The sequence below is a fragment of the Pseudorca crassidens genome, chromosome 14, assembly GCF_039906515.1.
Source record: "Pseudorca crassidens isolate mPseCra1 chromosome 14, mPseCra1.hap1, whole genome shotgun sequence".
In the NCBI taxonomy this organism is placed as follows: Eukaryota; Metazoa; Chordata; class Mammalia; order Artiodactyla; family Delphinidae; genus Pseudorca; species Pseudorca crassidens.
This window is the reverse complement of record NC_090309.1, coordinates 41,492,473-41,518,901: the sequence shown is the minus strand read 5'-3', so window position 1 is coordinate 41,518,901 and position 26,429 is coordinate 41,492,473. Positions and strand designations below refer to the sequence as shown.

Here is a 26,429-nt window from a genome sequence, read left to right as displayed (position 1 = left end):
AGCTATGAAGGGAGCTAAGTAAGTTTATATCACTCTAGACCTGCCCATTTGCATCCTTCTGTCCTGGATACCACCTGTCCCCAACACCCTTTCAGCGTTCCCCTATGCCTTCTGCCCTGATTCATGACACTTCATCTAGAGTTCTACTACTTTACTAGTGGAATTTACAGCCTTCTAGAGGAGTCACTTTCAAACTAAACATACTACAAGTGGAAGGATTTCAGTTACCAGCCAGCAGGTAAAGGAAAACGTGAGGACCAAGTACACCGTCTAGTTTGCAAGGCAGCATGTTGTGTAAGGCTAATTACTTAATCTCTCTGTATTTCAGTTCCCTCATTAGTGAAATGGGGATTATGAAAGCCCTTGTAGGGTTGTTATGAGGTGTAAATGACTTAGTATTTGTTAAATGCTTAGGAAATAAATAGTATGTAAGTGTTTAATCATTAAATAAAAATAAGCATTCTGATCTGTCAGGGTGTTAGAATGAAATGTGTTAAATTTAAACACTGAGTTCAGACTATGAAGTTTCACGATATGATTCCGATCCGTTCATCTGTAGGTGCTTCCTACAACACCCTCTGCTATAGGCAGACTAGTCTATCAGCTCCTTCCTACACCTGAAATACGCACTTGAACCTCATTCTCATGTCATGTACTCCCTTCACTTGGACTATTCCTTTCTCTCTCCACTACCTCATTAAATTTTACCTAACTTTCAAGGCCTAGATTCAATTTTCTTCACAAATCAGCTCTCATCAACTGGGGTCTACAATGGCTCTGTTTTTTCTGAGAAACAAAATTGCTTATGGTGTAAAGCATAATTCTTGTGGTGCTAGACACATAGAAAGTGCTTTTTTTTTTTAGTATAATTTCGACTTTATTGTCTTCCCAGGGGACAGTATTTCTTTCGTCTTTATGGACTTAGCTCCTTACATGGGCTTTGGTGGTGGTCGTGGGGCAGCACCTGCACGTCTAAGTAGGGGTGGAGGTGTTCGGGCCTTCCGGGCTTCCGGAGAACGATTCCTGACTACCTTGCTGTGAATGGCACAGCTCACGCGGTAACGCAGTCTCACATACAGCGTGGGAAGCACATAGGCATCGAAAACACTCGCTTCGGAAATGTCCCTGACATTGGTTTATTCTTTAATTCACTCACTGTACAAATATTCATCGAGTGTCTGTCCAGAAGCCTAACTGGTATGTTCCAAAACAAGCCCATGTTGGCTTTTCCATTATCCATAGAAGTGCCTCATGTTACAGCTGTTATGGAAACATAAGCTCCTCTTTCTACTCTTCCATACAACTAAAGCTCCCTCTAAAACACTTACATGTCTTATTTTAACTATTTTTGATTGAAATATTTCTAAAGTATCCTCATTTCCTTAGAGTATACTAAATGTTCTTTAATCACTCATAAAGTCAATCACTCACTGTGTTTTAATTAATTCTGTGATGTACTCAGGAAATTTCAACGTATAGATGGCAGTCTGTTTGGTTTTTTTTTATTTGTGCTTTATAATTTTTTAATCTACTCTCGTTCATCACTTCTGTCAGTGTGCTTCCTCTAGTAGCTCTACTCCTTTGACGTGCCTCTCACCTTTGGACTGGAAAACCACATTTGGTAAAATTCATTCTAAAATAGCAGCGAGTGTCTGACATGTTGTCTATGAAAATGGCATAACATTTAGTACACTAATTTTATAGCATCTCATTTGACTACTTAAGACCAGTATTTCCTGTTTCTCAGGTGTATACAGAAAAGAACTTATTGGATGAATAGTTACTAGATAAATGAGATATTATTGAAATATACTATAAAATATGTCACAAGATAACTGCCTAGTTTGGAAAAAGTGATTTTCTTAAAGAGGCAAATACAGCAAAACTAGTTTGATTTAATTGACTGATTATCAACCAGGTCAGTTCACTCAGTTGTCTGTGTGTGTGCGTCTAGTGTTAAGCATTTATTTTTCCTACTAACCGTCTGCAACTCAAACTCTGAAGTATCTGAGAAATCTGTAAAACACAAATATTAACGTGGGCTAGGAGGTCAACCTCCAGTGTGATTTATGAGGAATTATGTTGGCTGACTCCCAGTGAAACTGTTGAAAACTATTAAAAAAAATAATAAAGGCTCTAGAAATTGTTATGAGTGACTAGCATATGACAAAGAATCTATTCAATAATATCTACCAAATTTGGTAAGAAAAATGAGAATGTGTGATACCTGAACCAAAATTGGTCCCTATCTCCCCTATTCTTAGTTCAGTGAGATGGAGATTGCACTCCAGACTGGTGATGCCAAGAATACAGGATACTCTCTCTCCTCAGCACCCAGAGGAAAGGCTTTCTTCCTGGGAGGGGCAGGATTTCATAATGTTGCATCCTACTCCAAGTTTCTTATTGCTGAGGCTAAGTTCTAGGCCAGTGCAATTGAGAAGCAGGGACTCTTTCTTATCTCCAGGCTCCACCGTGGAAAGGAGGCTCCACTGAGACCATGATCACTCTTTCCCTGGCTCACGAGGCCATGGTTCCACACCAGGAAAGGCCAGTTGAAAGAATCTCATATTTCTGCCCCCTCCTTCATGGCATTCTTGGTTCTTAGAATGAAGGTGACCTCAGAGAGAAACTTGCAATCTTCCCTATATTCAAATCCATAGCCCTGGCTCAGAGATTTTTACCTGGGGAGAGACGACAAGCCTGCCATAAAACAAATAGCTCTTCATCTCTTCCTAAGGAGCTTTCTTTTGCAAACTAGAGTGAAGGAATTCAAGCCTAATAGTACTCTCAAAAACAGTAGAAGTGGTGAAAGGCAATTGAGAGGAGATTCAAGACACAGGCTAAACTGCAGGCCAACTAGTTTGCAGAAGAGAACCAGGGAGTAATAAAGCTGGAAGAGCTCTCCAATGATCAGAACAAAAATCAAACACTAACTTCAGAAATTATTCATTCAAAAGAGCCAGAATTTGAATACATTAGTTTGTAGAGCAATTTATACCCCAGGTATTATTATTATTATTATTATTATTTTGCTGTACGTGGGCCTCTCACTGTTGTGGCCTCTCCCGTTGCGGAGCATAGGCTCCGGACGCGCAGGCTCAGTGGCCATGGCTCATGGGCCCAGCTGCTCCACGGCATGTGGGATCTTCCCAGACCGGGGCACGAACCCGTGTCCCCTGCATCGGCAGGCGGACTCTCAACCACTGCGCCACCAGGGAAGCCCCCCAGGTATTATTAAATGCAATAGAGTAATCAGCTGTCAGTTAGTGGAGTTTACCTGCTGAATGGGGTCAGGGAAAGAAAGAGAGAGACTCCAACCAATGCCACTGTCATCCCTGGGTGACTGTGGGCATATCCAAACCTGTGCATCCTCAAGGAACAACATCAGAGGCTGAACACTGGAGGGGAGGTAGAGGAGATGACACTGAAATACTCTAATCAGTTGCTAAACAAATAAACAAGCAAATAACAACCCTAGCGGGATGTGGGGGGGGCAGTAGAAGACAGTACCCAGAATTTCTACAATATATTATCTAAAATGCCAACTTTCAACAAAATATTATGAGTATGTAAAGAAATAGAAAACTATGACTCATATAAAGGAAACAATGAAAGCAACTGAAACTACTTGTGAGACAGATGAGATTCTGAATTTATGAGAAAAGGACTTTAGCCATTATAAACATATTCATGGAATTAAGGGAAATCATTAAAGAAGTAAAGGGAGGTGTGATTGCAATATTGCATCAAAAAGAGATTATCAGTAAAGAGGCAGAAATTTTTAAAATAAAGAATCAAAGAGAAATTACAGACTTCATTAGAGCAGCTTAATGGTAGATTTGTACTGGCAGAGAAAAGAATAAGTGATTTTGAAGATAGATTGATAGAGATTATGCAAGCTGAAAAACAGAAAAAAGAATTGAAAAAAGTGAAGAGCATCTCAGAGAAATGTGGAACATCTTTAAGCACACCAGTGTACACATAACGGAGGTATCAGATGGAGAGAGAGAAAGGAATAGAAAAAATATTAGAAGAAATAGTGATTGAAAACTGAAGTGCTTATGATGATATCAGAAAAAAATAGACTTTAAAACAAAAATATTACCAGAAATAGAGATATTCTATAGTGATAAGAGTCACTCCATTAAAAAAGATATAATAATTATAAATATATATGCCATCTAACAACGGAACACCAAAATGCAAAATAATTGGAGACTTCCATAGCCAACTCTCACTAATGGAGAGAACAAACAGAAGATCAACAAAAGAAATAGAAGACTTGAACACTGTAAACCAACTAGACCTAATAGACACCTGTAGAACACCAACCCTAACAACAACAGAGTATATGTCATCCCACATGCACACAGAACATTCTCCAGGATAAACTAGCAATAAATCACACTTCAGTAAATTTAAAAGGATAGAAATAATACAGAGTATGTTCTACAACCACAATGTAATAAAATTAGAAATCAATAGCAGGAAAAGATTTGGGAAACTCACAAAATGCGGAAATTGTACAACACTCTCCTAAACAACCAATGAACTGAAGGAGGAAATCAGAAGGGAAATTAGGAAATACCTTGAGAGTAGTGAAAATGAAGATATAGCATATGGAAACATATGGGATGCAGCTAAAGCAGGGCATGGAGGGAAATATTTAGCTGTAAATGTCTATATTAAGAAGAAATACATCCAGTGAATACTGTAGACGTCCATCCTCAAACACTGAAAAGAGCAAATTGAACCAAAAGAAAGCAGAAGGAATGAAATAAAAAAAAGATAGCAAAAAGTAATGAAATAAAGGCTAGGAAAAATAGAGAAAATTGATAAAACCAAAGCTGGTTCTTTTAAAAGATAAAAAAAAAAATTACATTTAGATAGATTGCCAAGAACAAAAGAGATAAGAATCAAATTATTAGAAATGAAAGAGAAGACATTACTACTGACCCTACAGGAAGTTAAAAAGGATTACAAAGAACTACTATTAACAATTGTACAGGACTTCCCTGGTGGCGCAGTGATTAGGAATCTGCCTGCCAATGCAGGGGACACAGGTTCGAGCCCTGCTCCGGGAAGATCCCACATGCAGCGGAGCAGCTAAGCCCGTGTGCCACAACTACTGAGCCTGCACTCTAGAGCCTGCGAGCCACAGCTACTGAGCCAATGTGCCACAACTACTGAAGCCTGTGCACCAAGAACCCGTGCACCACAACGAAGAGTAGACCCCGCCTGCTGCAACTAGAGAAAAGCTGCAAGCAGCAACGAAGACCCAGTGTAGCCAAAAATAAATAAATAAATTAAAACAAAACAAAACAATTGTACACCAACAAATTAGATGAGTTGGACAGATTCCTAAAAAAGAAACACCAAAACTGACTTAAGAAATAGACAATATGAATAGATTTATAACAAATGAGATATTAAAGCAGTAATCAAAAACCTACCCACAAAGAAAAACTCAGGCCCAGATGGCTTCACCACTACATTCTACCAAACCTTTAAAGAATTAATGCCTATTTTTCATAACCTCATTCAAAAAGTAAAGAGGAGAGAATACTTCCCAACTCAGTCTACAATTACCAAATGACTCAGAAATTCCATTCCCTAATATGTGAAATTAAAACATGTTCACACTGAAACTTATACATGAATGTCTATAGCAGCATCATTCATGATAGCCAAAATGTGGAAACACCCCAAATGCCCATCAATGGACAAATGGATTAACAAAATTTAGTATATTTATACAATGGAATATTACTATACAAAGGAATGAATAAATTATATTTGCTATAATATGGATAAACCTTGAAAACTATATGCTAAGTGAAAGAAGCAAGTCACAAAAGACCACATGTTATATCATTCAGTTCACCTAAAAGTCCAGAACAGGGAAATCTATAGAAAGTTTCTTAGTGATGGGAGACTGAGGCATAGGAATTGGTAGCTAAATGGTATAGGGTTTCTTTTTGAGGTGATAAAAAATACTGAAATTGACTGTGGTGATGGTTGCACGTGTTTGTGAATATATCAAAACCCACTGAATTGTACACACTGTAACAAAAACAACTGATAAATCGACCACACATAGTTTTTAAATCTCTGTATTATGAAAGAAGCCAAATACAAAGTTAAAAGCAACCAAACTGAAGAGAGATTTTAAAAATTTAATAGAAATCAAAGTTTATTATTAACAATCTGCAACTTCTGCAATTTAATAAAAAAGACAAATGAGCAGAGAACTGAAATGGCGTTTGACAGGAGAAGAAATCTGAATGTAGGTCTTAGGAAAAGAATCTCAGCTTCAACAGGTAATCCTGAAATGTAAATATTAAATAATGAGACAATTTCACACTCCTGAGACCAAGAAAAGTAAAAGGCCTAAGAGCATCTATGTTGGCAATAAAGTAGAGAAACAGGAACTCTCAGTTAATCTAGTGGGCATACAAGCATGCAAGCTGGTACAATAATTTGGAAAGCCACTTGACCAAATCTCATGCCCTACACTGAGTGACAATATACACTAGTTATATTCCCTAAAATAAGTCAAGCACATGAACTAAAGGAGACATATATAAGAATGTTCATTGTAGCACTGTTTCTTACTTCAGAAATCTAGAAACAATACAAATGTCCATGAACAGGAAATTCATGGTATATTTATCATGGGGCACTAGAAAACAGTTAAAAATGAGGAACAAGGGTATATATGCCAATGAAGATAAAGTTTTTAAAACACATTGAATAAAATCAAGGCAATTACCAAATGACACATATTTAAATAAACTATAAAACCATTCCAAAGTAATAGTCTATGAATATAAGCACAAAAGTAAATATAAGTCCACAAGCAAAAGCGCAAAAACACATGGGATTGATAAACATTGAATTAATAATTACTGTCATCACAGCAGAGAAAGTCAGTGAAATAGGATTGGAAAGGTGTTCATAGTGGGAATATTATTTTTTAAAGTCCAGAGTAAATGTTCCATAATGTGTGGATTTAATGGAAAGGCAAGGTGAAAAGGTAGTATAGGATGGAATCATGGGCACAGGTTCTGAACCAGAATGCTTTGGTTCAAATTTGCCCCCTGCAACCTACAATCTGTGTGACTTTATGCAAAATATTTAACAACTCCATGCTCACCCAGAAAATGTGGAATGGTAATAACAGTAGCACATCATAGGGGTGTTCTGAGAATATGATGTGTCAATATATGTAAAAATTCATAGAAGAATGCTTAGTGTGTAGTGAGTGTTTAATATTTTTATTTGTTAAAACTGCATAATTAAGTCTCTATTTATTTTTCTATTCTGCTTTCTGTGTGTTTGAATTAACTCATAATAAAAATACTATTATTTTAAAAATTATACCAGACTTTAATGGGAAGAAAAGGCAAAGAGGAGCTATCCACAGGGACACATTTGATATAAGGTGACCAACCCCTGCTATATAATTCAGATAATTTTAATTTCTAAAAAATAAAATTAATTGCGCGGTAAATATTCTAACAATTAAGGCAAATAGCCACTTATTGAGTTGAAAAGTATTTGTTAAGTGTCTTCTGTTTGTCCAGCTCTACCTTAGGCAGCAGGCAAGTTAAAAACCATCAAGCAAGAGTCAACAGATTCCCTGTCCTTACTGACATACAGAATGTGTTCACAAAAGAAATAATCAGAGAACAAGGCAAAGAATTCCATAAATGTGATATTTTATGACTCCACGTACTAGAGTAAGCCATTGAGAGAAAGGGCAGTTTGGCCCTTGGAGTAATCAGGGAAGTTGGTTGTTCATTGATTGGTTTGTTTCTTTTGTTTGTTTGAATTTAAGTGAAAACAGAATTTGGTTTTGAGGAAAGTGAGATTTCTATAAGCTGAGAAATCAGGAAGAAGGAGTGAAGGAAAGAGTGGTACAGCAGAGAATAAAAGCTCAGAAGCAAGATGAACTTGACATGAAGGGGAGACTATCTGCTTGTTGGAAACAGTGGGTTTAACCCAGGGAGCAGGAGAGAATAGGAATAGGGGGTTAGATAAGCAAGGTGCCTGCCATTAATATTAGAATTTTTCTTTATGACAGTTGAAGGGGAATTCTTCAAGAGTGACTTCTGATAGTTGATTCTGAGAAGGCTGTTACTAGGAAGTAGCTTTGGTTTGAATCTTCAGAGAGGAGAACCAGAAATTTAATTCTCTTATCAGCAGAGATAAGAAGCTATACCTTGAAGCTATACCTTGAACCATCAGATGAAGTAGAAGATATTTGGATGGATTTCAACATGACAGAGTCTCCTTTGGAGCAAATACATATGTAACTAAACAAATTTAGTTTTAAAAACAATGATATATATTTTAGGAGAGAAAAAGCAACTAGCTGTGAAACCTCTCACCACATCTTTTCTGGAGCTCACAGAGAGAGCCCTAGGGCTGTCTTTACAACTAGCCAACAAGCTCTTGAAAAAGAGCTTTTTCTGTGATTTAATAACACCATTTATAGGAAACAAAGCTTAACTTTTAAAATACTTGCTAAGAGGATGGAGGCAGAAGGATAAGGCAGTAGTCAGTGAACAATTCATTATCTTTGTGAAAACAAACATGTAAATAATCATTTAATTTCATGGATGTGGAGTGGGCAGGGGAGAAAGTAAATCCTTTTCAGAAGCTGGTGGCTGTAAAAACCCTCTCACTCTACCCTGTGGTCTCACTGACACAATGCTGATAGAATGAAAATATTCTACCAATTCTAATAGACTGAAAATAAAAATAAACAGCTTAATTGCATGGTGGGTGTTTTTGAATGGCTTTCTGAATTGTAAAGTGCCCATCATATGTCTCTATTATTTCCACACTCCACAAGACTTCCTCGCTTGAAGTACCCAATGGAGTGAGATGGATGCAACAAATAGCCAGGAAGCATCATGTTTTGAACCCTAATATCTTTGTTCATTTCATCCCTGAGCCAGGACAGTGGAATGATCAGCATTGTGGCAACAAAGTTGCCATATTTCTAGTCAAATGTCATGCCTAGCTCAAAACTTGCATTTCAAATCAGGAGATTAAGAAATATTGGTTGAAAAATATTCAATTAATCTTCTTTGGTTAACCAAGGTGGGGAGTTTTAAGTTTCTGGTTATGTTGTAAACTTTCAGTAGACAGAACCATATCTATCCAACTTGGTGGTATTCCATTCAAAGGGAAGACTAAGTAAAAGCTTTATGAAAACAGTGAAAATACAGTGTCATGTTCCTGAAATGAAATCATTCTGAAAATTCCTCTTCCCTAAAAGTCAACTGGTGGACTTTGTGATTCAATCAGGCAATGCCTGTTTGAACTGTTTTGGTGTTGAAGCTATGGATGGGAGAGAGAGAGAGAAGGAGAAAGGGAGAGAGAGAAGGAGAAGAGGCAGAAGGGAGGGGGAGGAGGAGAAGAAAAAGGAGAAGGAAAAGAAAAAAGAGAGCAAAGGATAAAGCGAAAGAAAGGAATTAAAAGATGGAAGGAAAGAAAGAATGAAGGAAAAAATGAAGTCTAGAACTTTTACAATTAAACAAATATGACTTTCAGAAGCTTTCAGGAGCTTATGGGTATATTTGAACAAATTGATAATTGGAATTCCTCTTTGGAAACCATCATTTTATTTCTCATAAAAGAAAAACAGTCTTATCACATTGTATGCTGTTGTATAATAACAAAAATCTGTTATCCACCATGTTCATCAGTCTTTTTTTTTTTAAACATCTAATGCCTTTTTAAAAATTATATATTTATTTTTATCTTTGGCTGCGTCGGGTCTTACTCGCAGCACGCAGGATCTTCGTTGAGGCATGTGGGATCTTTCGCTGTGGTACACAGGCTCCTCTCTAGCTGTGGCTGCAGGTTTTCTCTCTCTAGTTGTGGCGTGCAGGCTCCAGAGCACATGGGCTCTGTAGTTTGCGACAGGCAGGCTCTCTAGCTGAGGCACAGGAGCTCAGTAGTTGTGGCGCGTGGGCTTAGTTGCTGCGTGGCACGTGGGATCTTAGTTCTCAGGGATCGACCTGGGACCCCTGCATTGGAAGGTGAATTCTTTACCACTGGACCACCAGGGAAGTCCCCTGTTCATCAGTCTTAATTGTGAATTACGTTCTTTTTCTAAAACTCAATCTAGTCTGGTCTTTTGAAGGGAGGCAGTGTAACCACATGGGGGTATACATGGAATTCTTGCCCTGTGTGCTGCAAAGGAAAACAAGTGGATCTACTGAGCAGGAAGGCCAAGGAGAGATGCAGGTGGAGGGACGTTCTCTCCTGGATTTCTGACAACTCTCCCTTTCCTCTTCCCTGAAGTCCCTTGAGTTCTAAGAGATACCTTTGTAGTTTTTCTTTTGTGTTATCCCAGGTGCAAAAGGTGTGACTAATCCTATTTCCCAGTTCATGACACTCTCTTACAAGCTGATGTCAGGCCCAGACTCATTTTATGAATGTATTTGTGTATGTAAGAATGTACGCAAAGCACATATTCATTTTATTCTTATTCTCTATTCCCCTTCTCCTTACTCCCATAACAACCACTGTTGTATAATTAGTACATACTTGAAGTTAAATTTAACATCGTAAAATATATGGCATTATTCTTTTCTGTGTGTATTTTTTGGTTTACATGAGTAGCATTGCGTTATAGCCTTAATTTTATATATAATTTGCTTTTGTCTCTGTGCTTTAAAGATCCATGCATGTTCTATGTGTGTATCTATCCATTTGGTTTCTTCTAACTGCTGCATAGAGTACTTCTCTGTTATCTTTGGCCTATGTTGTTAGAAATAAGATTATACCTTGCATATTTAGAATAAGTTTCTGTCCATCTCTGCACTAAAAAATTTAGAGTGTTACAAGCTCTAAAGTGCTATAGGAAAGCATCGCTTAGAGGAGGAAGGTGGAAGTGTATTTATGTCGGAGTGTAAGCATGTGTGGAAGCGTCGCAGCCCCAGAACTTGGCCCTGTTCTTAGAGCATCTTCTATCCATTCTCGACCTGTCCTGCTTCAAGAGTTCCAGGGGACCTGCTGTGAGGCCAAGAGCTACTTTGGAGTGCTGGCTTCAGGATTAAGCCAATTCTTATGCAACTGACTCAGTTCCTAATGGCCACTTCTTTTAAAAATTTTCTTTTGTGTGTGGGGGAGGGTGTGGGTCTTGGGATGGGGGTGAGTTTGAGGTTTAAAGTTTAAACTAGAAATAAGATGATGTGGTCTGCTTGCTGTCTGTTTAGATAGGCTTTAAGACCAATTGGATTTACATGGAGGCCAGGCCAGAGAGTGGTAATTGATGACTTGTGTGCAGACAAGCGTTTATCCAGGTTGAATTGTCCAAATTGGTTTGTTAAAGCTCCAGGTTACATTCTTACACAAGAAAAACATTCAGTAAACATGAGACAAGTTTAGGAAAACTTAATAAAAAGAAACCTATCTTACACTCAAAAAAAAAAAAAAAAATGCATAGAGTTCCGTAGTGTAAATCTACTACATTTTGCATATCTACCTCCTTGGTATATAACTAGTCTTCCATTTTATACTACCGCACATAAATCCCACAGTCACCATCACAGAACATGTCCCAATATGGAATTTTACTGTGCTGTATTACTGGATCATAGGTGTGAATACTTTATACAAAGTACTGCTAAAGGACTCACCAGAAAATTAGAATAGCTTCAGTATCATCAAGAGTAGACAATGCCTTCTTGTCTCCAACTCCACTAATATTTGGCATTACATAGCTCTAACTTTTGTAAATCTCATGGGTATTAAATGATATCATATTCCTTTTTGACTCTCACTTTTCTTTTTTTTTTTTTTTTTTTGGTACGCAGGCCTCTCACTGTTGTGGCCTCTCCCATTGCGGACGGAGCATAGGCTCCGGACACGCAGGCTCAACGGCTATGGCTCACGGGTCCAGCCGCTCCGCGGCATGCGGGATCTTCCCGGACCGGGGCACGAACCCGTGTCCCCTGCATCAGCAGGCAGACTCCCAACCACTGTGCCACCAGGGAAGCCCTTGACTTTCACTTTTCTAATTACACACAAAACAATTTGAACATCTTATCCTTTGGTTGCTACCATTCACTTTCATTATCCCTTCCAAAAATTGTATGTTCATATTCATTCCTTTTTTTCACAATTGGGTCATTTCTCTGTATCATTAATTTGCATAAATTCCTTACACAGTTAAGATAATCGTTCCCTTTTGCAGTATCTTCCTTACCTTTAAACTATTATTTCACTATGTAGTGTGTTTTAATGAGCAGATATTTATAATATTGATGTAACTAAATTTAGTTGTTGTTATGTTGCAAGTTGTTGAAAGTTGTTAGAACAACCTTCAGGAAATACATTATTTTGTTGTGTAACAGTTGTTTCAGACAATAGAGAAAGAGAAAGCCAAAATAATTCGGGATTATAGAAACCTTAATTTAAATAATCAAGTAAGATTTTTACAAAAAAGTATAGTTCCACTTGTACACATAGATTAGAAATTACTAAATGCAATATTAGTTAACTTTACCTAGTATGTAGTAAAAATAAAATGATCAATGGTTTATTAAAGGAAGTCAAGGATAGTTCAATATAAGATAATTTATAATTTATATATCAAAGGAGAAATATCACAGGATTTTAAAATAAAAAAAAACCTACAGAAAACACATATTTAAAGGAAAGGTTTAAGTGAATTCACTTTAAGATTAGGAAGGAATAAAATACTCCCAGTATCTATTGTATAATATAATACTGTAGGTTTTTAGAAACTCCGTAAAGCAATAAAAGGACTATGAGGTGTAAGGTTAGAAGAAAAAAGGCAACATTTCATGAATCTTTCTAGAAAATTAAACAAAATAAGGCATATTATTAAAAATGAGAAAATTCAGTTAGGTTGCCTGACAGGAGATGATTTCATCCCAGAACTAATAGTGTTCATTGACTATATAAGAAATCACTTGGAAGAACGACAAAAAAAAAAAAATAAGGTTCAATTGACAATGCAAAGGAAAACTTTAAATTATTTGGATATTGACTTAGGAAGGAGAAAATTTTACAAGCGTATTAAAGGACATAAAAGAAGAATCAATTTAAGTTCATTCCATCACCATAGGTGAGAAGGCCTAACTCTATAACGTTATTAATTCAGGTCAAATTATCTTACAATTTCAAAATAATTCTTATCAAAATATCAGCTGGATTTTTGGAGAAACTTGACAAATATTAGAAAATTAAATACAAAAATAAAAAATTAGTTCCTTAATAGTAAGTCAACGTTGAAAGAGAAAAGTAAAACATGGGGACTTTCACAGTAGATGTTAGGGCTTAAAAGCCGTTGCAATATCCCCATATCCTCTCCTCTTGCATTTTCCTCCCACCCTCCCTATCCCACCTCTCTAGGTGGTCACAAAGCACCGAGCTGTATACATATGGCTGATTCACTTTGTTATATAGCAGAAACTAACACAACACTGTAAGGCAGTTATACTCCAATAAAGATGTTTAAAAAAAAAGTAGGAGAAAGAGGAAGCAGCAGAGAAATAGAGAAGCTATAGTCAGATTGTTCGAAGGACTGTGATGCTAGGAGGACAAGCAATATGGATGGATTTTTAAAACAAATGAACTGAAGTCAGAATGGATTGGTTCAACAACCCACCTGTAGACAATGCCTTAATAAAACAATAGAAATAAAAAATAAATTGCAATAAAAAATAGTTTTGTAGTCCTAAAGGAACAGACAAATATAATTATGGAACAGAATTCATTGTTCAGAGGCAGACTCATATATATATATGGGGATTTGATAATTATATGAGGGCCAACACAAATCAATGAATGTAGGACAGTTGTGGAGTAGAAGCTCTTGGATATAATCCTCATCCTTTGGACTCCCGATGAATTAAAGGATATACATTAAAGGTAAAACAAAATTATTGGGGAAAATGTAATACACTAACTTTGTCACCTGATATAGGGAAGAAACCTTAAAAATCCAAAAACTCAGACAGTAGGTTCAAAAATTGGCTCTTGTATCTTTGTAATAGTTCCCCTTTTAAACAACACAAGCTTGAATGAGTTTCTGTTATGTTCACCGTTTTTATCCTATTATGTCTACTCTGAGGAGACAAGCATGTGTTACCTTCAAGTATATGCAGCATACTGAAGTAGAATCTGAGGATCTTTAAAAAAATGAGAATCACAAAATAGATGCAGTATCACTGGGATGATATCTTAACTCTAAAAGAGACCATAAAGAAGAGAAATCCCTCATGCAGTTGTAGACCTTATTATACACTCATGTATGAACCCGTTAGAAAGTTATTCTCATTCTTTTGTGACTACCCTTTTGTGACTTGGAGCAGAGTCTATAGTCAGTTTCAGGGCCTTGAACAATGCTGACCATATGACTGGGACTCTGCTTTCGGTGCCTGGATGTCTGTTTCCTTCTTCAGCTTTGGGAATCTTTCAGCCATAATTTCATCAAAAATATTTCTATCGCTTTCTTTTCCTATCCTCCTGGGACCCCTATGAATGTTACTACACTTGATGTCAACCTAGAAGTTCCTTAAACTATTCTCATTTTTTATCTGTTTTTCTTTTTGCTGTTCTGATTGGATGATTTCCATTATTCTGTCTTCCAGATTGGCTTATGTGTTCTGTATCACCTAACCTGCTGTTAATTCCCTCCCTCGAAATATTTTTCATTTCAGTTGTTGTATTCTTCAGCTCTGTTTCTTTCTTTATGTTTTCTTGTTAAAATTCTTACTGTGTCCATCTATTTTTTCTCTCAGTTCAGTTAACATTATTATTATTGCTTTGAACTCTTTATCAGGTAAATTATTTATCTCTGTTTCATTAGGGTTTTCTTCCCAGGGTTTTTTCTTGTTCTTTCATTTGAAACATTTATCTTTCTTCTCATTTTATTTAACTTTCTCTTTTTCTATGAAATTAGGTGAAACAGTTGCCTGTCACAGTCTTGAAGGCATGTACTTGTGTGGGAGCATCCCTCTTCAGTCCATGTGTGGTGGAAGAGCTGGATCTAAAGTGAGCGAGGGCCATATCTTTCACTGGGGGGAATGCTGGCAACCATGGCCTTGGTATAAGAGGCTAGACCGGAGCCAGGTGCAAACCAGGGCTTCTATGCTCAAGGCCATCACAACCCTATTGGAGGTGGGGCAGGACCCCAGGAGCTGGAACCGGAGTCCTGAGGGAGATGGGTTTCTCCTGGGTGTGATGGCAGTCTCCACCTTGGTTTGGGGCACAGCCGGGACCTGAGAGCTTGGGGCTCGGTGCTGGTTTCATTTCTTTCCATGTGTGTGTGCCTTGGTTAGAGGCTGGGTTGGTGCCAGAGGGGTTGGTGCCACACTATTGAGCTAGTTTCACTCCCTCCTGAACGTGTGCAACGATGCACACACTGGCAATGGCTGCCTCTGCTCTGGTCAGAGGCAGGTCCAGAGCCCAAGTCAGCTCTGTTCCCTCCAAGTATGTGCACCCTCATTGGCAATGGCAGCCTCCACCTTAGTGGGGACCATCGCTGGAGAAAGAGGGGCTAGAGCAGGAGGGCCACAGGGTGCGCTGGGGTGGTCCTGGCATCTGGTCAGAGCCCCAGGCAGTTTTCAATGTGCTGCCTCCACGCTGTGACTTGAAGCAAGCAAGTCTGTGCACATGTTCTTCAAGAGCAGGATCTCAGGTTCTAACAGCCCTCTGGTTACCCCCACTGGTTTTCAAACCAACTAAGGGGTGCTCATCTTCCTGGTGTTGGACCCTAGAGCTGGTGTGCCTAATATATGGATCAAACCGCATCCTCCCCAGGAAGGATCCCTGAGCCTGGGATATGCCCTTCCTCTTCTGTGTCCCCCACTAGGAGTACGTGTCCTGACCAGATCTCTTCTCCCTTCTACCAGATTCCGCATAAATCTTTTTTACAGCTGTCCTGCTAGTCCCCAGGTCAGTTTCAGTGAGAGCTGCTGTAGTTGCAATTTTGATGTGTTTGTGAGGGGAGGGGAGCCCAGTATCCTCCTACTCTGCCATCTTGATCTCTTTCCTCATCAGCTACTTTTAGATTCTTGCAATTCTTCAGAAAAAGAAGATTGTAATGGTGAGTCATGAGGACATCCTAAGACTGCACCCTCCTGCAATACCTTAATTTTTTTTTTTTTTTTGCCAGTGTGGCTTGTGGGATCTTAGCTCCCCGGCCAGGGATCAAACCCAGTGAAAGCGCTGAGTCCTAATTCCCTAGACCACCAGGGAATTCCCAATACCTTAACATTTTTATTCTTATTTTGGGTTGTTAAGCTTTATATATTAGTGACAAAATGACAAAGTTGTTTTGTGTGTGTGTGTGTGTGTGTGTGTGTGTGTGTGTGTGTGTGTAGGCTCCAGAATGGCATCTGACTTTTTATTTGGGGACAGTAAGTCACGTTTCTTGGGAAATGATTTCAGTTTTAGGGTGGATGCTTCCATATACAGTATTCCATATATGTTGGCTGTGGAAGTGAAAGGGTCTCTTGAGTTGACCACCTTGCATAGTTAGCAAGGTGAGGAAGAAGCACTGTGCTTCTAGAGATGCTAGATGCAGAACCTATATCGTCACTCAGTGTTTCTAACTTTTGAGGTTTAGTTACTTGTTCCTGTGTCGCTTTGACAACCTCCAGTGACAAATAGTTTATGTATCCCAACTCATTCAGGTGGCTATTGTAAAAATACTCCAGATACACATAAATTTCCCCCGTGTGCAATGAAAGTTTCCTTGTTCCTTTAAGTCCCTTATTCATTGATTCAAAAGTTTGCTGTCAGAATATATTTAATACCCACTTAAAGCCAATATTTCACATTCTGATTTCCAGAACAGCAAAAAGTGAAGCTTTTATAATATCTCAAAGAACTTAAAATTTGGTATGATTTTGGATTTTAATTCTTTCAACCATGGCTTGCTTTTCCAACTTTCTCCATCTTGGTTTTCTTCCCCTGGATTAAGTGTCCCTCTTAAAATATGTCACCCAGAACTGAACAGTATAGTCTGGTTGTGGTTTGAGCTACAGAGAGTAGGAAAACTATTACTGGCCATAATTTAGAAAAAGAGCTTGTACAATATTAATGCAACCTATGAATGTGAATTTTTAAAGGCATCTGCCACATACTGATGGGTCTTATTAAAGTTGTGGTCAGCTCAATCCTCCAGATCTTTTTCATATGAATTTCTGCCAAGCCAAGTTTCTCCATCCTGTACTTATACAGTTAATATTTGAACTTTTATGCAGAACATTGTATTTATCGCTACTAAATTTCATCTTATTGGAATTTACTCAGAATTCCAGCCTGTCAGAACAAGTTTGAATGTTGATTGTTATACTTAGTATCCTTTCCAGCTTTGTGCCATTCAGATTTCATAAGCTTCCTTTCTGTGTTGTCATCAAAATCATCGGTAAACAGGCTTAGCAAGGCTGGAACAAGTGGTCATCCACGAGCTGAGGGAGGCTAAGATAAATTATTCGGGTCTGATTGTTAAATTCAGTTAACCCACTTTCACCCAGCTTGCATTTCATCATGTACATTACTTGTAGAGGAAATATTGTTGAATATTTTATTTAAACAAGCTGTTTCTGCAGATTTACCTTGATTGGCCAACTTTATATTACTCCGAGAAAAAAGAAGTTTATTTGTTCATTATTGCCTACTCTGTGCCAGGCATTATTGTATGTTAGAGAAGTACTGTAGACCGTTGTAAGGAATTGGACTTTAGTTGCAATGAGAAACCATTGAAGAATTTACTAGGCATAATAACGTGATCTGAGCTTCAGGTTTAAAGCATCACTTTGATACTATGTATAGAATAGATTATAGAAGAGCAAGAACGCACATAGGGAGACCAGTTGTGGGGCTATAGAGATTAATTGAAGGAACACTTACCTCTGGACCAGAAGATACGTTCTCCTGGTTCTGCCACTGATGGTGTGAGTTTGGCAGAGATGTTCCAGCCAAATAGTCTGAGTTCCATTATCTATGAAATGAAGGATTAAAGGAGCTTTGTGAAATAACCTTGACAAAATTTGCCAGCTCTAACATTCCATACATATGCAATTTAATCATCACTCTATGATTTATTTACTGTTAAACCCAGAATGTTTCTTGACTCCATGACAGTGTGATCTTTCTTCAGTTTCTGAGGTATACACTGCTCCCTTATTTCAAAATTGAGACTTCCTCTGTTTTATGCGATGCTTCAAAAGTTGTGAGGACTAGATATTTGCAACAACATCTGCTCATTCTACGCCTGGGCCACGAGAGTGGAAGTCACTTCAAGTAGCTATGTTCTTCCTTACTAATCCCTCACTTGGATGACACCCTCCATTTGACATCATTTAATTGTTTTCTCTCTGAAGACGTTATTCCTTGTTTAGAAGGCCATAGAAGATTAAGAGTTGAATAGTTGTGCTTTCTTGTTATTGACTGTATAGTTGGATTTATTATATGTTTATATCATTATAGATGCATTTGCTGCTGCTACAGCTATCATTGGGGTTAGACAGGGCACAAACCAAATGGACAGATTTCAGCAAGAAGTGCTTCAAGTGAACTTCTTGCTGCACAGGTCTGCCCGTGGACCAGGAGCAGCCTCTCCTTCGGGAAGAAGGTCATCTTCTCCTGGGATGTATCATCATCACCTGCATCAGCAGCAGCATATTGTCCCTGAAATCCACTGAATGTGTAGTATATCTCTGTCAGTGAGCTAAAAGATTTATGTGCATTATCTCATTTTATAGGGCAGTTTATTCAGACATCCACTCATTCATTTGGTTACTATTTATGGTGCACCTCGGATGTACCAGATATCCAGTAAGCATTAGGATGTAGGGGTAAACCAAGCAATCGTATTTCCTGCTTCAAGTTACGTGCAGCCTAGAGAGAAAAATAAGCACTAAACAGGTGATCACGATGAAGTGGGTATGTTTTGAAAAATGCAAGGTCTTTCAGTGCTCACAGGAGGTGGACCTACTAAATGACTCCAAATTTTGCTGTTTTCTGAATATACCAGGCACTCTTCTGCTTGAGGGTTATTGATTTCCTGCTCGCATTACCTAAGGCTTTCTTCTAAATATCCAAGGGGCTCACTCCTACATTTTATTCACTCGAATAATACCTTAATAAGTAGGAACCTTTTCCCGCCATTCTACTTAATGACACAACATTGCTCCCCATTGCTTTGTCTAGTTAGCCACCTGATTTTTCTTCACAGAATTCATCAACCCCTGAAAGAATATGTAGGTCTCCCCTCAACCTACGTCTCTAATAAATAAGTTGAAGGAGAACAGGGACTTTGTTTTATTCACTGTCATTTCTGGAGTACTGAGAACAATGCTTGGCACATATACGTTCTTGATCAATAAATGTCAGTTCAATGATTAATTGCTTGAATGAATAAATGAATGGATGAATTGTTATATGATAGTCTAGGCGAAAACCTCAAATTTGTCACGCAGTGCCCTAGATCAGACAGGGCCTAAGTAATTAAAAGAGAGAGAAGTGTCTCTGGCTCAGAATATGGTCATTTCATATCTGTGTTGGAAGATGGTTGTATAAGTCTAGGATTCCTGCACAAAGAAAAGAAATAATCTTGAGCAATCTTATCAAACAGACAACTGAGAGGTAGAATATTTGTTACAGACAAGTGTTCAGTTGATGAATGAATGTTTGCATTTATGAGTGAATGAGTACAATTCTGGTGTGTTTCCTTATGTAAGATTATGTGCAATATTCCCATTTCCCTATGTCCTGTGAACTTGCACCCCTTCTTGGCCCAGTCAATTCCTCTTATCTTTTTCCTAGCCCTCTTTCTACATATATCTGGCCCAGATTCTGTCCTCCAGAGTTAACAGTGTAGGAGACATAAAAAGAAAGATCCAAAGCCACAGAGCAGCAAGGGTCACAGAGAGAGAATTACGGATTAAAGGGTGGAAACACAAAGAGAATCAGCTGAATGAGAATCAGTATGTGGCCTTAAGAAAGCAGCATTAGGGAAGGGGTGGGAGGCGCGAGCAGTCTCTCTTCCTAGGCACAAGCTGGCTAGAAAGCAATCCAACTTGTTGGAGAGATACTATGTCTTGAGGGCAGAAGCAGAAGTGATGCAATCAGTGCGTGAGGAAAAACCGGGTTGTCAAACAGGAAGGAACATCTGGCTTTAGAAAAACACAGAAATCAACAGGTTCATCACAAAGGCTGCAGGGACACCGGCAGACCACCAAGGGTGTCCCAGCAGTCAGGAGGAGGAGAAGATAAAGGGCTAACGTTGGGGGAGAAGGTAGTTTGGGGAGTTGAGAGTATCCCCAAAAGAACAACAGAGACTGTGTGAGGTCATAGTCACCCCTCGACCCTAACAGGCCGTGTTTTTCCCCTTCCTATTTCAAGGACCTCTATCATCATGCTTTCTGCAGGAGGTGATGTGAACTGCCCTAGAAGCTGTGTTGTTCTCAGGTACCACATAGCAACTGACTGGAAAATACTCAGACTCATTCATGGGTCCCATGAAATATAAAACAAATTCTTTTTACAAAATTATCCTCGAATTTCAGCTATTCTAGTATTTATATGTGGACAGGGCCCCAACTTGCAGCTTCATTGACCTGAGACAGCCAGAAGCAAAGGGAAATTGTACCCAAAGAGGATTTTTCTACGTAGATTTACAAATGGGTCTGGAGAGGCAGCAGAGTAAGAAGTCTTGGCAGGTAAACATCAACATGAGGCCTTCTAAGTCCATCCCTTGTTCCTTCCTTTAAGAAATATGAGATAATGTTCAGTGAATCACCAGATGGAGAATTTGTTCAGGCAAAATGGCTTTGCAAGTTCCCTTGTAAATCGCCTCTGGCTTCTAAAAAACAGTAGCAAATGTGGCGAAGACTGAATTAGCTAGAACAGAAGTTTCACTTTTTCACTAAAGAATTATCTGGGCCTGAGCTAAAATCTGGACTCCTAGAGCTGGAAGGGATGTGAAAAGAGTCTGTCAACCAGGCCTCTGGTTTTAGTCGGAAAGTCTTAAAACGCTTATGAAACTTGGAGCAGTGGAAGGCCCCCTCCAGACCTGAGAGAAATCCATTTCCCTTGACAACCTTGAATCTGTAGGAATTTAGGACCCGTGGGACGTGGCTGCTGAGGAAGCCACATTGACCTCCTCCGCATCATACACATTGTGAAGCCCTTGTCGTGGTTCCCAAATGGCCTGGGATGTTGGAAGAGGATGGCCATTTAAAAATAGACAGCAAGATGTGAGACTCTTCCAGAAAGCCAGAGTTTGGAATTTTGTCTTGCTTTCCACACCTTTCAAACCTTCTAGAAAGTAAGATTCAAAGAGCCGTCAGCTGAATGGACCAAAGGACGCTGTCCAGACGGAGAGATTTATTGTGCCTCCAAGTGACCCTTCACTGTCAGACCACCATGTAGCTATGAGGCCTGCATCTTGCGCAAATTAAGGATTCTGAAGAGTGTTCCGGAAAGGAATGCCTTTCTAGAGTACTGTCTTGGAGGTACACCCCGACAGGGTACTCCACAGGACTCCACGAGTCGGGGTTCTGCTGAGCTGAGACCCTGCTGAGGAAAAGGCTTTACTCCTCCTGAAGCAGAGGGATAGATGAAGGCATGGGACAGGGTGGGAAAAATCTCAGCTGGCTAGTTTTAAGCCTTATCTTTCAACGGCTTGGATTAGAATCAGGGCATTGAGTCAAAATCATAGAGCAATCCTCCCCGAATCTACTGAACTTTACAGCGTTCCTTTTCTTGAAACTCACGCTTGCACTTAAGGGGGAAAAAAAGCCTGGGGGGGGGGGGAATCACGGAGTGAGTGCAATTTAAATTCTTTTGCATTTATTGACTTTTTCTGGCTAGGGTAGGATTCAGGTATTTGGATAATTTCATAAACCATTGACTTTTTAAAGAGGAATATGAAGAAACATATGCCAATTGCGTTAGAAGCTGGGCATAGCTGTGAGATAGATATTAGTCCCTTTTACCAAAATGTGGTTTATGAGGCTTTTAATAGAGATTAGATTGGTGGAAACCAGGTTTTACCTTATTACAGATTTGATCGTTTCTACATTTATCTCCCTAGTGTAATGCTGAACTGTTGGGCACAATGCAGAGCCTTTAACTCTGCAGAGATCACCAAGTTCCATTTTAGAAACCAGCAAGGACATATTTCTATATAAAAATCAAAATAGGGCTTCCCTGGTGGCGCAGTGGTTGAGAGTCCGCCTGCCGATGCAGGGGACACGGGTTCATGCCCCGGTCCGGGAAGATCCCACATGCCGCGGAGCGGCTGGGCCTGTGAGCCATGGCCGCTGAGCCTGCGCGTCCGGAGCCTGTGCTCCGCAACGGGAGAGGCCACAACAGTGAGAGGCCCGCGTACCGCAAAAAAAAAAAAAAAAAAAAAATCAAAATAATCAGTGATGAGTTATTTTCCTCTATACAGACCCCTCCCGCCGTCTGTTTCTACTAATGGCCCTAAGGACCCTGGTGCCTAGCTTGGGATCTCTTTGATCTTTATACCCAATTCCCAAGCTGGATGTTCTTCACGTGCCAAAATTCTCCCCATTCAATGAATATCACTGAGTTACTATCACTGCTAAAAACTCTTTCTGGGTGGTGATACATACTATGGGGAAAAACAAACCAGATCAAGGGGGAGAAGAACGCCAGGATTAGAGGGAGGTGAAGTTTAGAAGAGTGGTCAGAAGACCTCTCTGAGGAGGTGAGAAGAGAATTAAATGAAAGCAAAACAGAAAGAAAAGTGGGCAGAAATCAGTGCATTCGTGAATAGCGAGGGGCCTGGTGGCTGGAGGGAAATGAGGGAAAGAATGGTGGGGGACAAGGTCAGAGAGGCAGGCAGGGCCGGACATGTAGGGTTGGATTTTCATTTAAGTGAAGTCAGTGGAGAGTTATGAAAGTGGGAGTGATGAGCATGACAAAGTGTCCATCCTCATAGCGCTTATGCTCTAGCGGGAGAAGAGACGTGAGTAATGAGTAAACCAGATGTGAGCCGGTTCCTGCTTGACAAGATCACATCCAGTTGATATTTAACAAAATCGTGATTTTATGGAGCCACAAACTGCTGAGTTTTACCCCAGTCTGTAGAGGGACATTATCCACCGTGAGCTTTCATCTACATGAGGGTGATACGTCAGCTTTTCATCACTTTGCAGCCTGGATTCAATGCTCAGGATGGTACACATATTTTCTAACCCACCTTTGGAAAGAAAACAAGAGTTGGTGTCTGAAGGAACCTCATTAAATCATTATATAGAACTAATTCTAAGAGGACTAACTCTTCCCAAAGAAATGCTTTATGTATGTATGCTTCTTGCCAACATTGGGTCTTAAGACTGACGAAGTTATGACTTAGGTTATCCGATGAGAGGTACTGATGATATTCTGTGTAAAAGATGAGGTGTGTGTGTGCGCGCGCGCGCGCAGGCATGTTTGCATTCATTTACAATTTGTAAATGAATTAATGAAGGAGGACAAAGGAAGAAATGATCTGATGCTGCTGTTTCTGAATTTCCATTTTTTTTTTCCTCTTTCTGTTGGTTCACTTAATATAATTACCGTAAAGGTCTGGATGAGGTAGCCCTCCTTTGTCTGCCTCATGTGTCATGAACTACCCAGTGGTGATCAAGGAAGGTGAGGGCCCCCATCTTCCCACTCTGGACCCCTCAGACCTCTTACAGAAGAGAGGATGGCACTAGCCTGCTGGGTAATTTCTAATATCAGTCTGGAACCTTCCACATTCTTTGACCCTATTTCCTAATATCTAGAAAATGAGGTGAAAATCAGCCCTGGATAAAACAAAAGCAGATTTCAATTCCCATTCCTCTCCAAACCACAGAGGAGGAGCTGGGTCAGACCACTTGGCCTGTGACTGCTGCTTCTGGATAAAAGCTTCAAAGGGCTACCCTGTGTGCCCATGGTTCCCCAAAGGCCTTGCTGCCCTGATGACGTTTACACACAAGCAATGGCAGGACCCTGAGACAGGGTTTGTGGGATGGAGCTGAACAGGGAGGGGCAGCAAAGGGTAGAGACAGTTTCTGCAAAGGAACCAGCCCCTTTACCTATGACTTTTTTCAGCTTCATACTTTCCTTCCGTTCATTTAAACCACTGTTCAGCTGAGAAGACTCAAAGGACCAAAAGATTCCTTTAAACAAAGGAAACCAAAGGGGTGGAGCTTGGAGGTGCTGTGATAAAGGCCATCATTCAAAGGAGAAGTGATGGGAGTAATTGGAATTCCAGTACCTTGCTTTGGTTTGAAAATACTTATGTGGCTTTTAAAAAATTTTTTGTGGGTGGTGGAAGTGGAGGATGAATGAGGCAGAAGAAGGCAAGTACCCACTTTGTCCGAAGCCCAGGGATTTGAAGGTCCTGAGCGATGCCAATCCTGTTCAGTTCACCTGGATGAAAGCTAAACAAAATCACATTATACAAGGCAGAAGTCAACCTACAGCAATGAATACAGAACAAAGGTACTTTGGAATATGCCATCCTAATGTTCCTGTCTACACACTTTAGTGTTCTTAAATGTGTTTTATGTTTAATGAAAGAAACAGTGACTTTCAGTGGAGGGGAAAAAAAACAGATCTTTAAAGATAATCAAGGCCTTAACTACCTACCTTAGGTAGCTGAGAAAAAGCTACTGTACTCTTTATTTTTAACACTCCAGATATGTAATTTAATGCAGGTCTAATGACAGTCTCAAACATGGGGCTTTAATCAAAATTGTTCAAGCTCAGTACTGTGACAGGAACTTACGAGCCCCCAACAGTGCTGTCCATTTTCTCAGGTTCTGTAAGAAAAAAGGAAAGAAGAAAAAAACCTCTTGAACTTATGTTGCTATTGATGTGTAATATACAATAAAAAAACAGTTAAATTTCAATTACCCACAGGTAATTATAATTTTATTGTTTGTACTACAGGGATTTCTGTAATTCCCAAGACTAATAATTTTCTATAATTTTACAGGTTGTCAAATAAACTATTAAAGATTATCTTTGAAAAGGCGTCTGCAATTGTAAGGACATATCATACTGTTCATGTACTGTATTAGTAATTAGAGATCCCTGGATAGTGAAATATCTGTGCTGGGAGCTCACCACCGGGTAGCACATTTCCTCACAGCCGCCTCTAATCTCCCACGAAAGCTTTCAAACTTCTCAGGTATTCTCTTCACTGCTGTAGGACGCACGTTCAAATTTTATTAATATTCCCCCAGCAATTCCAAATGGTTTGTCAAGATAAATCTCTACCTCCTGGCGGGAAGAAGTTAAAATCAGAAAGATGGGCCCCACCTATCATTAAAGGAAAAATCTCAGGACAAAATGCACAATGAGAGGAGGTGGTTTGGAGAGTGGAGAGTGATTGTGTGTGTGTGTGTGTGTGTGTGTGTGTGTGCGCGCGCGCGCGGTAGAATGAAAAGTTTTGGGGGCCAAGGTATAGTTATTTCTACCAATAACTCATAGAGTCAGTAATATGAAGTTAGCTTAACAGCAAGGTTTTTTTCTGAAATTTTCTCTCCCAAGGCCGTTTCTGTCTTAACCATATATAAATTGTGCGGTGTGGACCCTGTTGCCTAAAGAGATAAACGCTGTCCTTTTTTTTTCTTTTTAACATCTTTATTGGAGTATAATTGCTTTACATTGCCGTGTTAGTTTCTGCTGTATAAGAAAGTCAATCAGCTATATGTATACATATATCCCCATATCCCCTCCCTCTTGCATCTCCCTCCCTCCCACCCTCCCTATCCCACCCCTCTAAAAAGCACCGAGCTGATCTCCCCATGCGATGCAGCTTCTTCCCACTAGCTATCTATTTTACATTTGGTAGTGTATATATGTCAATACTACTCTCTCACTTTGTCCCAGTTAACCCTTCCGCCTCCCCATGTCCTCAAGTACGTTCTCTACATCTGCATCTTTATTCCTGTCCTGCCCTTAAGTTCATCAGAACCATTTTTTTTTTTTAGATTCCATATATATGTGTTAGCATATGGTATTTGTTTTTCTCTTTCTGACTTACTTCACTGTGTATGACAGACTCTAGGTCCATCCACCTCACTACAAATAACTCAATTTTGTCTCTTTTTATGGCTGAGTAATATTCCATTGTATATATGTGCCACATCTTCTTTATCCACTCATCTGTCGATGGACACTTAGGTTGCTTCCATGTCCTGGCTATTGTAAATAGTGCTGCAGTGAACATTGTTGTACATGACTCTTTTTGAATTACGGTTTTCTCAGGGTATATGTCCAGTAGTGGGATTGCTCGGTCATATGGTAATTCCACTTTTAGTTTTTTAAGGAACCTCCATACTGTTCTCCATAGTGGCTGTATCAGTTTACATTCCCACCAACAGTGCAAGAGGGTTCCCTTTTCTCCACACCCTCTCCAG

At 39.4% G+C, this 26,429-nt stretch overlaps 1 long non-coding RNA gene across 1 annotated transcript in view; it reads right to left on the bottom strand.

Moving 5' to 3' along the window:
• LOC137205656 (uncharacterized) overlaps positions 1-26,429 on the bottom strand; it is a 734,230-nt gene that overhangs the window by 351,278 nt on the left and 356,523 nt on the right. The gene's annotated exons all lie outside the window — the stretch shown is intronic.